Genomic DNA, 12,822 nt, shown 5'->3' on the forward strand with positions numbered 1-12,822 from the left:
CTCTCAGTTCATATGTCACATCGTTGCACAAGACTTCAATCATATGTGGACAGACGCAATAACAGTATGTTGAATCAGAAAACCAGCGGGCTACTGTACATCTCGGGTAGCCTATACAAAATATGACTATTAAAAAAAATCCTCAGCTGATAGAAATTTTTTTTTAAATGACTGAGCGAGTTGTCGTGCGGTTAATATCGCGTGGCTATGCGCTTGCATTCGGGGGATGGTGGGTTCGAATCCCACCGTCGGCAGCCGTTAAGATGGTTTTTCCGTAGTTTCCCCATTTTCACACCAGGAAATGCTGGGACTGTACCTTAATTCAGGTCATGGCTGCTACCTTCCTAATCCTAACCTTTCCCACCCTGCGTCACCGGAAACCTTATTAGAGTAACTAGCATTTTTTCTAAGAAAGGAATTCATAGTATGAAGACCAGATGGCAGCTGCGAGCACTAAATGCTGTTGCTGCTGTCTTACCAGCACATACTACACAGATGCAGTAGGAGCGGTGACCAATGAGCCGTGAATCGGATCACTGTATCGATTCAGTAACGTGAACGGAATCAAATGAATCGATTCAGTAAAATGAATCGAATGTCCCATCACTACTTCCTATGCTTCTCTTACCCTCCATAATCGAAGGTTGTTCATACGTACAGCTTCATACATCGAGTTTATTCCTGATTTATCCTCTATTATTCTCATTTCAAGTACCCTCCATTGTTCCCGCCTTTTTGTGACAAAAATATTTTCGACATTTTCGTGTTGGTTTTTTACCACTTACGAGTAAGATATCTTGAGTTAACATAGCTTTCACTCTCTTACAATCGGTCTGAAAATGTACCGATGTCAATCGACATTCCGAAATCTAATTCTTTTGTTATAGAACACCATTAATCGCAACTGCGAGCTCACTGAATTAGTTTTTTGGCTCCTTCATTTGATTTCACTTTTTGAATATCGTTCTAAATATTTGAAATGATCCACCTGTTGCAATTTTGTATTACCTAATTGAAATTCAATTCTCTTACATCAATTCAATTCTCTTCTCGCTGCACCTCCTTTCAAGCACCAAGGAAATTGATTGGAGGATTTCATTTTTTTTTTTTTTGCTAGGGGCTTTACGTCGCACCGACACAGATAGGTCTTATGGCGACGATGTTATAGGAAAGGCCTAGGAGTTGGAAGGAAGCGGCCGTGGCCTTAATTAAGGTACAGCCCCAGCATTTGCCTGGTGTGAAAATGGGAAACCACGGAAAACCATCTTCAGGTCTGCCGATAGTGGGATTCGAACCTACTATCTCCCGGATGCAAGCTCACAGCCGCGCGCCTCTACGCGCACGGCCAACTCGCCCGGTGAGGATTTCATCAAGCCTACTTCTAAACCCAAGTCGTTTTCATAGGACAAATGCTTACTACGTTTCGACACAACTGAATCCTTCTGTGCCTTCATCTTCATGTGGCCGTGTTCGTGTTCCGATCACTAACTGAGAGAACTACTCAGTACCTGTCGTGGAACTTTACATACTTTTCCTGTTTACACTGGCATAATACACACACTGTTACCACCCTTGCCGTTATATTCAGCAGGTCGTCTGCCTATAATAGCTCAGTTATTGCGATGGGAACTAGATTATGGAAATCTGTTTATGGAACATTTTTCCAAATGGCACCCCGCATTAATAACTCTTTAGAGTCATTGAAGTCTTCGTACAGAACTCTTAGGTGCATAAACCAACTTTGTAAATCATGATGAAAGAATGATGATGTGTGTGTAAATTAGTTTATTTGCAATAAAATAATTTAAACTTAATTTTCATTAAATTTCATTTAGTAGTTTGATGACTGATATAGACGTATTAGTATAATTTTTATTACGTTGACAATATTTTGATTTTATATCACAAATGAGTTCCTATTAAATTATTTAATATTCTCTATGCGTTTTTCTGTACTGTTAAGGACCGTGAGTCCTAACTTCACTGGTACTAATGACAAATAAATAAATATAAATAAATAAATCATACATTAAATGATCCGTGTATAGTATGAACAATAATGGTGAAAGGTTACAGCCTGGTTTAACCCCTGTAACTAGTTTGAACCAATAATTCTTCTTGCTGTAGATTTCTGTGAACTGAATAGGAATATATACATGCAGGTATATTTTCATTACAGTTCAGCGCAGACCTTCCATAAAGCAATGTTCGAACACAGCCACTGATTCAATCCTTAAAATGCATTAATTATAATTCTAACAGTTAAACGTTATTCTTGAATTCCCTGAAAGGTATAAAACAAGGTAAAATTTATTTAAAAATCCATGTTGGTAGTTTAAAGAACAAATATTATTTTGTATGTTAGATCTCTGCTAATAATCTTGTCATAAGAAAAGAGGCTTTATATGCAGCAGAATGCCTTGCTTTGAACAAGAAAGGCCTGATAGAAAAATTGGAAATTGAACAAAGGAGAATCTTAAGGAAAATTCTTGGACCAATTAAAGACACGCATAAATATAGACGTCAGCTTAACCATGAGCTCTATACTCATGTCCAGACGATCTCTGATATCATGTGGAGAAGGAGAATTGCAATTTATGGAATGTAGGAATGAAACCAACACGATTATCAAACCAGACCTTTATCTATTTTAAAGATAAGAAGATGTCCGACTCGTTAGCTGATTGGTCAGCGTACTAGCCTTTGGTTCAAAGGGTCCCGGGTTCGATTCCCGGCTGGGTCGGGGATTTTAACCTTCGTTGGTTAATTCCAATGGCCCGGGGGCTGGGTGTTTGTGCTGTCCCCAACATTCCTGCAACTCACACATCACGCATAATACTATCCTCCACCACAATAACACGCAGTTTCCTAGACATGGCAGATGCCGCCCATCCTCATCGGAAGATCTGCCTCACAAGGGCTGCACTCGGCTAGAAATAGCCACACGAAATTATAGATAAGAAGATCTAGCCAACTTGGTTCAAGGCGATGGAAAGGGAGCTACAGGAGATGGGGATCAATTATGATGATATGAAAAAACGGAACCCACTCAGGGTTTTCACGAAACGACAAAGTTGAAGACAGGAAAAATGTCGACGAAGGTAAAAAAGAAAAGTAACACCGTCAGCGAATGAATGAGTACTGGGCAAAGATCAAAGCCCAGAGAAAATAGTTGAAATAACGTGGTCCTTGTCCGGCTCCATGGTTAAATGGTTAGCGTGCTGGCCTTTGGTCGCAGGGGTCCCGGGTTCGATTCCCGGCAAGGTCGGGAATTTTAACCTTAATTGGTTAATCTCGCTGGCACGGGGGCTGGGTGTAAGTGTCGTCTTCATCATCATTCACCCTCATCACCCTCATCAGGTCACCTACGGATGTCAACTCAAAATACCTGCATCTGGCGAGCCGAACTTGTCGTCGGACACTCCCGGCACTAAAAGCCATACGCCATTTCTTTCTTCAACGTGGTCCTTAGTAGGCCAATACGAATAATAATAATAATAATAATAATAATAATAATAATAATAATAATAATAATAATAATAATAATAATAATAATAATAATCGTATGACCTCAGCTACCCTGTTTAGGCATTTTCACTTGACACTTTTGGTTGCGTGTCAATTTCAACATTCCATTTCAGTCTACCAGATGGTAGAAAAAACCTGATCTCTGCTGGGAGATCTACGAGTGAATTTTAATAAATTTTGTCTTGTGAATACCAAATATGTCAGCGGAGGTATTTTATATGCCGAAGTTATATGATATTACACGCCAAAAAATTGTCCCCACCCTTAGAAATTCCAGAAATCCCTGCTAAGTTGGAACCCACGGTTTTAGGATTCAGTTGCCGAAACTCTACCACTGACCTATGAAGGAAACTTCCGTATAAAGACGGCACTGGTGAATCACTAAGGAAGTTGGAACGCTCGAAAAATGCATGCGTGAGGTTCATCTCCAATGTTAAATACACAGATCTTGCGACATCGTCCTGCACCAAATTCGGCCGGCTCCGTCTGCAAGACAGACAAATCTTTAGAGCCTAATCTTACTACAATGAACTTTATATCTCAATTCTCCATCTTACCTTAAATAATTTTGTTTCTCTCTACAATATGAAGAAACCCATAATAACATGCATATTCTTACTGTACCTAATCACATGTTCGCACTTTATGGCATTTCCTACACAGTTTGTTCAATTTGTGAATGGAACAATCTGTCGCAAGACGTTAGTGCGTTATCGGTGTCCAAAAAGTTCAAACCTACATGCACAAAACATCTGATGTGAAGACTTAAATAGCAAAGGTATAATTACTCTACTGCTTCCTCGTCCTCTTTTTTATACTTCTCTTCACGCCGTCTACATTGTCCTTCCCCTGTACCTTTGACGACTCGGGTGGAAACTAACAGTAGGGAGTAACTTTGTTTCATAATTCTCTTATTTTTTTACAACTTTAGTGTTTTTGTATCTATTCAGAACTTTACTTTCTGTAATGTCGTGCTCATTCCCATTGACGTTTATACATTTTAATGTACCCTATAGTTCAGTACTTCTATGCAGTCTAAGTTTATGAATGGTTACTTTTTAATGATTTGTAATCAGTAATTTATGAATCTAATTCTGTTACTATCGTACAGGTATATGATACATCATATATAAATATTCATTTCATAACATGTAAGTTACTACGTACAATATGTACACGGACAACGGATCTTTCTCTTTTCCCTTCTCTTACTTCCAACAACTGATTTTCATATATGGTGTGTGTTATTCCGCTGATAAAATTATAGACTAAACTGCTCTTTTAGCTTTATTGGTGTTTCATCTCACATTAGGAGCACTGTACCATCATGGGAAAAGTAATAGAGTAATCACTCTTTGATTAAACAAAGAAACACTTCACATTTTATGCAAGAAACTGCAGCGTCCAGTGAATTTGCATTTGATATTCCAGTTAGTCAGTTGAGTCTTGTGTCTTCCTAATGGATTTTAGTGTGTCAAAACGATATCCTCCAACTGAGTGGAGTATTATGTAATCTGTTCTCGTAAATCTACAGAGCACACACCCACTGAGTAACCAATATCAAATCATTGTTAGCAACAGAACGCAGTTGTTGGACAATGATTAATGACGTTCCTACTTCACTTTTGCATTTTCTCCTTCTCTATTTCTTTAAGAGATATTTTCACACATTTATAAAATCTTTCTTCTGCCGCCGATAAATTCAATACTTCCATTATCTTTCCGATTTTGGCAATGAGCCAACAAGCTGATTAACTTCACAAGCTGATTTTTAAGCAAGAGATTTGACAATAATTATTAAGCGAAGTATATGTAACCCCAAATAGGGTGAACATTTTACATAGGCCATGCAGAAATTAAGATTCTCCATTTCCTTTCTTGTCATGTAAACTTATTTAGCCTGGAAATACGAGCATGTGTGTCAGATCTATAACACAGCAATCATATATCAGCCAGACAAGACCCACTTGGTGTCAGTAGCGCAGCAGCAGTGGCTCCATACGGCGGCGCCTGCGAGGTTCGGGCTGTGATAAAGTATCCATGGAAATTGCCATGGTCGTGGAATGCTCAGTGCAGGTGTAGTGCTGATCCATGACAATGCTCGCTGGCACATAGCTCTGAGCTCAGCAACTGTCGGCTGGGATGTGTTTCATCATCCACCGTACTGTCCTGATCTTGCTCCCGTGATTTTCATCTTTTCTCGCATCTGTCATTACCTGTCCTGACGAATTTCACATGCTTGCTCCGTTATCAGGGGGCAGGCTTCTGGGACACGAGTATACAAAAGTTAATCTCACAATATGACAAGTGTCTCAATTCTGGTGGTGATTATGTTAAAAAATAACTCCAACCTTGCTGTATCGGGTGCCAATACATTTTTGCATGTAACTACGTTGTTTTTTTATTAAAACTAGGGCAAATTAGCTTCTGGATGGCCCTCGTCCTACATTTAAATAATATTTTAACGACTTCTTAACATTCTAACCACTAATCCCACTTTATATTTTTAGATCACAATATTTTGTCTCATTTTTCCGTTATATTTTTTAATAGAGAACATGTTAACACATAAACTTTTATCACCTAAGAATGTAAGAATTATCATGAAACATACTGTTTATTTAGTAGTTGAAAACTCGTGTCCTCATCCCGAGGGGGTGCAGCTCTTTCTAGACATACCCCCATTGGAGGTGAGCTGCATGTACCATTCCAACCACACACCAGCCCTCCTGCCATTCTTAAATTTCTGGCAGTACGGGGAATCGAATCCGGACCCCGAGGACGGCAGCTAATAACACTAACCGTTACGCTACGGAAGCGAACATAATATGTACATTTTGTTTCTTAATATTATATGAAAATGTGACTGAAAATGGCTGAAAGAGGCCAAAACATATTATCCGAATTATGTAACTTTTATCAATTTAATAATATTCAGTATAGTTGTATTCACTAGGCCGATTGTATCACCATTTTCCTACTCTACTGTAAATTGCCAACTTGTAGTCATTTTCTAAAACCTGTTCTAGATTCGCTGTACCATGAATGTTACGTGCCACTCTGTGGATAGTGGGTTTGAACCTGATTTAAGGCAACTATCTCTTCTTTTTTGGAATCCTGAGATTTCCTTATGCCAGTGTCGTGGATGGCTTTGACGTTAAGCCACAGGGACATATGCCTTACATTCTATCGTTTACTACAAGACAACGGGACAACCTCTAAACATGATGTACAAATGAGTCTGTCACAAGGTATTTTTTTTCACGACATATATCACCGACTTCAGTGGAAAACACTGGTGCCCAAATACATTCTCACTCAGTTTACCTCCAGCCATGAAAGTCGAAGCGCTACTTTGAAACGTTTAAAAATTAACATTGCAGTCGATTATTTGTGCTTTTCTGGATGTTTTGAAATAGTGGACCATTTACTGTTCGATCTTTGCCATGTGTGGAAGGACAAGACTTGATTTTGTGTATCACTTAAACGATTGTAATGTGGAACTCTCAAAACCATTATACCATCTGTTTAGGAAATCCTGCTACTAAAGACAGCTCCTTAAGTTCATTAAGCATATCTTCAATAGTTTAATTTCCTAATTTTATATCAAGGACCAATAACGAATTAACTGATCAAAGCCATGTTCCTAATATACTCATGTACAATACAGTTCAAACTCTTAGGATAAATAAATAAATAAATAAATAAATAAATAAATAAATAAATAAATAAATAAATAAATAAATAAATAAATAAATAAATAAATAAATAAATAAATAAATAAATAAATAAATAAATAAATAAATAAATAAATAATGTTTCAGTTATTAACTGAAATGGGGGGGATATTTCGTATTTAGGATCAAATTTGGAGACAGGCACGTCGTTACGGACATTGCAGTAACTCGCACAGTTTGGAACAAGGTTGACATCAATGCCTGGAGTATTCGTACGTGTTCAACAATCAATTAGGTGGCGTGTTAATGTGTGCAATCAGTCGCAAGATGAAAATTTTGAGGACTTCTTGTAGGATATACATAGTAGGCCTGCCGGTAAAGCAACATGATGACAGATACTCCATATGGGATGTTGCAAATAATTCACATACAAGATGGAAAGTCTATAACATACATGGAGCGTATGTTCTTAAGGGCTTATTTCGCAATGGAGTAGAATATCTATTCTGCCCGATTACTTCCATGCTTGGACACATTGTATACAGTATACACATGTCTGTGAGCTCACGCAAATTATCCACTGCAAGGGGGGTTGATATCATCATTCGCTGAATATTTTTCCCCTCTACCCATTTTGCCACAGTATGATAGGGTACAGCACGTACACCCAGTTTTATGAATCTCTGCATGAAATTCACGTGTGCTGCGGCCACGGATAACGGCTATCTCGAAGAACGAGCGCCGTTCAACTTTTGTTTCTTCCATTACAAACTGCTGTCACCAAACGAATGACAAATGCAGCGTAGTTACTGGCAGGTGGGTGCCTTCATCTGCCATTTGGTGGCATTATTACAAAATATACATCACACACTTTCAAATGTATATGCTATTATATTTCTAATTTTTACATTTTTTAGGCGATAAAGGTAACTGCCATGACTTACGGACCAGTCGAGGTAAAAAGAAGATTCTTCGGCCACATGGATTGTAGACGTGCCTTTAAAAGTGTAGTCGCGGTACTGTGACACTTCTTACATGTGATCCAAAACAGCATTTATATTTACAGTAGGTATTCCAGAACGGGTTCATTCATATCCGCACAATATACTGTACTTTTTAAGATTGCCGTAACATATAAATTGCAATCGGTATATGTACGCTGAAAATATTTTCTTATAATTTTATAGTCACTAACATTTAAAAAAATTACAGGGCATTAGATCAAAACGCGATAACGAAGGAATAGGAATGAGAATATAAAGGACGTATAGAGACAAGAAATAAAGCATTCTTCCTTTTACCGAGCTCGACAACTGCAGTCGTTTAAGTGCGGCCAGTATCCAGTGTTCGGGAGATATTGGGTTCGAACCCCACTGTCGGCAGCCCTGAAGATGGTTTTCCGTGGTTTGCCCATTTTCACACCAGGCAAATGCTGGGGCGGTACCTTAATTAAGGCCACGGACGCTTCCTTCCCACTCCTAGCCCTTTCCTATCCCATCGTCGCCATAAGATTTCTCTGTGTCTGTGCGACGTAAAGCAGCTTGCAAAAAAAATTCCTTTTTTCGCCGTTTATTTTCTTTACCTTTCATAATATAATCTGTCTTCTCATTGGAATATTAAAATTCACGTCCTGTTGGTTGAAAACTGTTCAATGAAAACAGAAACATCTGATCATAAAATGCATCCGTCGTGCACGACAATGAGAAAATCGATAAAGGTGCAACAATATTCACGTTCCTCTTTGATCTTCACAATAGAACACAACGCGCAAATACGGAAATCCTGACAAGCTTTGCAGTAAAACCACGAGCTTTCGGGGCGGTCAGAGATCACTTCACGTTACGATGTTTGTAGCTCCGAGTACGATGTTGATTGGGTACGGATAGTAAATTGAGCTGCAGAAGATAGTGCTCTTATAATGTATCCGAGGTCTAGGGGTTGCGTGCCTGTTACTCACCCGGAGACCTCGGGTTGGATTACGTGACAGTTTTCTAAGCCAATATCTGAGGGCTTGTTCGAGGTCCAGTCAGCTGCCCGATTACAATTAAGGAGCTATCTGCTGGTGAGATGGTGATCACATTCTGGAGAGCCAAAAATAACGGCCGAGAGGATTCACCGCACTGACTAAGCATCACGTCGTGATCTGCAGGCATTCGGTCTGAGCAACGATCACTTGGTAGGCCAAAGTTTGTCAGGGCTGAAGCGCAATTTGATTTACTTTGTTTTACTGGTCTTAGAAACCTGTAGCATAGTGAAGAAAATGCTGAATAGAGATTTGAAGGGTAGATAACTGGAGAACATCAGAAGTTCAATGATGTTTTGGATTGGAGAGTAATCCCATATAATATAAGTGAACACTGGGGAATCCGAGAAAACCTTAATAATAATAATAATAATAATAATAATAATAATAATAATAATAATAATAATAATAATAATAATAATAATAATAATAATAATAATAATAATAATAATAATAATTTAACTGCTTATAGGCTGCCTGCATGTCAGTTCCGAAGTTCCCATTTGCATTAAGGAAGAAGAATGGAACACTGTTGAGAAACCTGTGGCTGAGTTTGAACTTTTTTTATCGATAAACTCAAAATACTGTGTGTCACCAAAGATCTCTTACTCTTTATGGTGCACCGACTGGACCATTTTGCATCCTTTAAGAATCAGAGTAACTTAGCCAGCTTTGAACCCACGATCTTGGGATCTGGAGGCCAACACTCTACCACGGGTACACAGAGGGAAGATCGATGGTTATGACGACGTTGATGACGATGATGATAATAACGAATATGTCGATCATTATCATAACGACGGAGATGATAATGATTATTATTAGACTTGGCTACGACTAGATCCCGAATTTCTAGGCGGTAATAGGTTGGAATGCAAACTAAATTTGGTTATTAGGATCTGTCATCTAGCCGGATCTTCCGTAATGTAGTAAGAGTAACATAAATTCATAGCACAGCACTTGTGCACGCACGCCTGTTCTTGCCACACCCGTCTGTAAGTTTGCATTCTAACCTATTACTGCCTAAACATCCGGTCACTAATTATGACTAATGATGATGATTATGACGATTATTATCTTATTTATTTAATCTGATCCAGGACATTCTAGGTTTGCCAAATGGCACAGAATAACACACAGTAAAACTTTTGTTGATAGGTGAATTATTTTTAAACAGATAAATCTGATTAATTTTTAAATAAATATGTAGGTTATAATTAACCATTTCAAATCTATGAACTCTATATACCGGGCGAGTTGGCCGTGCGCGCAGAGGCGCGCGGCTGTGAGCTTGCATCCGGGAGATAGTAGGTTCGAATCCCACTATCGGCAGCCCTGAAGATGGTTTTCCGTGGTTCCCCATTTTCACACCAGGAAAATGCTGGGGCTGTACCTTAATTAAGGCCACGGCCGCTTCCTTCCAACTCCTAGGCCTTTCCTATCCCATCGTCGCCATAAGACCTATCTGTGTCGGTGCGACGTAAAGCCCCTAGCAAAAAAAAGAAAAAACTCTATATAAATGATATCGAAGGATCTACACGGAGTACTTCATCTAGCATATTTTTTGACAGTTGATATTTCTGTCGCATGTCACGAAAAATCTGGAAATGCTAAAGAAGAGTCCAGTCACAGTAATATTTCGAAGGTTCTCAATAAAGAAAGGGATGGTTGTCTGATAAATATTCTTTTTCTCATCATCCTCGTCAGGCGACTGAGAGGCTGAAGATTCAGAGCGTACGGTTGATTCAATAATTTCTGCTCTATTCGTCCGTGTATCGATCGCTGTAGGTTCTACGATAAAAATGCTATTTGTTCGGGGCGTCGACGTATAGAGACCTTTTGCCTCTACTTGTACCATATGATATGAACCTGCATGTAATTGGAATTGCGGAAGTATAGAGTGTTGAATGTGAGGAAAGGAACATTAAGGATGGCCCAAACATCCAGTCCCCAGGCCAGGGGTATTAATTATTTAGATTCCAAACCCCCTGACCCGGCGGGAATCGAACCCGGGGCCGCCGGGTGACAGGCGGACGCGTTGCTGTCTTCACCATGGGGCCGAACATCGCTATAGGTAATATGAATCCTGTGAGTGCTGCCTCCATAGGCGATGCAGCGGACTTCTTCGTTCATTTCCAGAATTTAGAGATGAAGAACGTTAGCAATCATGTTTCTGATGATATTATGGCGTTCGATTCTAAGCAGTTCTCCTTGAGGTTATCTCCCCAGCACATTTGGTAATGTTTCATACTAAAGTGTCTGCAGGGCGTGTGCTGGTAGAACGTCCCGGCAGAGTACGTTCTGGTGCAACCATCGCTGTCATCTTCAACATATTCCTCCATTCCGAACAAGTTATTATTATTATTGAATGACTAGGGAACCCGTGTGAGAAATTTAGCATGTTCGTAAAGTATGTGGTGGAGTGAACTACTGGTGAACTAAGGAATTACACAAATCAGTAAAATATTTGACAGTCTTACTTACCACTTAAGGTAATCTTTGATTTTTTTAACATTTATGGTATCCACTTGAACGGAAGCAAATGAAAGTGCATTATCACACTGATGAATGTTCCAGAAGTAATGTTTGGTTTTATTATCATTCTTTTCTTAACTGTTAATTACAGCATATTATAATGACACAGAACAGGCGTCCCAGCGGCCAAGGTGTGAAGTGGACAACAATGATGACGCGTATTTTCCTACAGCAACAGTATTTGCAAATCGCACACTCTGCACATTATTTTAAAAAACTCATTTTTGAATAAATTATCGATATTTATAAAATGCGAGTGCAATTCGCTACTGTTAGTATCTATTCTCTTTCTTATTACTGCTCATTTTTCATGATGGGTTACTTGTTAGCGCCGCAAAATGGATCTACTGAAATAATATATATGATTGTGAAAATGATAATAATGATAATGATGGTGATGATGATGTATGTGGAGTAATGATCTCGGAGAACCTAGTCTTTAAGTTAGATAAGTCGTTAGCATCTAACCCAGTAGGATGGGGTGCAGTAAAACCGCTTCACAAAATATCTGTTTCGCCAGCGTCACTGGCGGGCTTCGCCGCTATCCTGTGGTTTGATACTGCCTGGTGCCCTGTTAAACATTGGCCGAGGTTGAATGTAAAGCTCTCTATAAAGTGTTCAAGTTTACTAGCGCTCGACGATATCGACATCCACCCTCCCTCTATATGTAGTATATTGAAAGCCACCCACCCTCTCTGAATATTAGTTAACGCAGCACAAAGCTAACAAGACATATCTTTGCATCGGAGGTAAAGCAGACTGTGCCCGTTTTTTATAAAACTGAATTAATATCATTCTCATATTGCATGTTTTGCGATTTTTATTTCCTACACGTACTAAGAAACGATGTAGTCAGTAGGAGAAATTGCATCGAGTCAAAGAGTACTAAGTTGGCCTTGTATTCCTTCCCAAGTTATTGCGAACGGTCCATTTTAGAGAAGCCTACGAGACAAAAATGATGTGACAGCACTTCCAGTAGAAGATGGCATTTTCATTTTGAATAATAATAATAATAATAATAATAATAATAATAATAATAATAATAATAATAATAATAAT

The sequence above is a fragment of the Anabrus simplex genome, chromosome 6, assembly GCF_040414725.1.
Source record: "Anabrus simplex isolate iqAnaSimp1 chromosome 6, ASM4041472v1, whole genome shotgun sequence".
In the NCBI taxonomy this organism is placed as follows: Eukaryota; Metazoa; Arthropoda; class Insecta; order Orthoptera; family Tettigoniidae; genus Anabrus; species Anabrus simplex.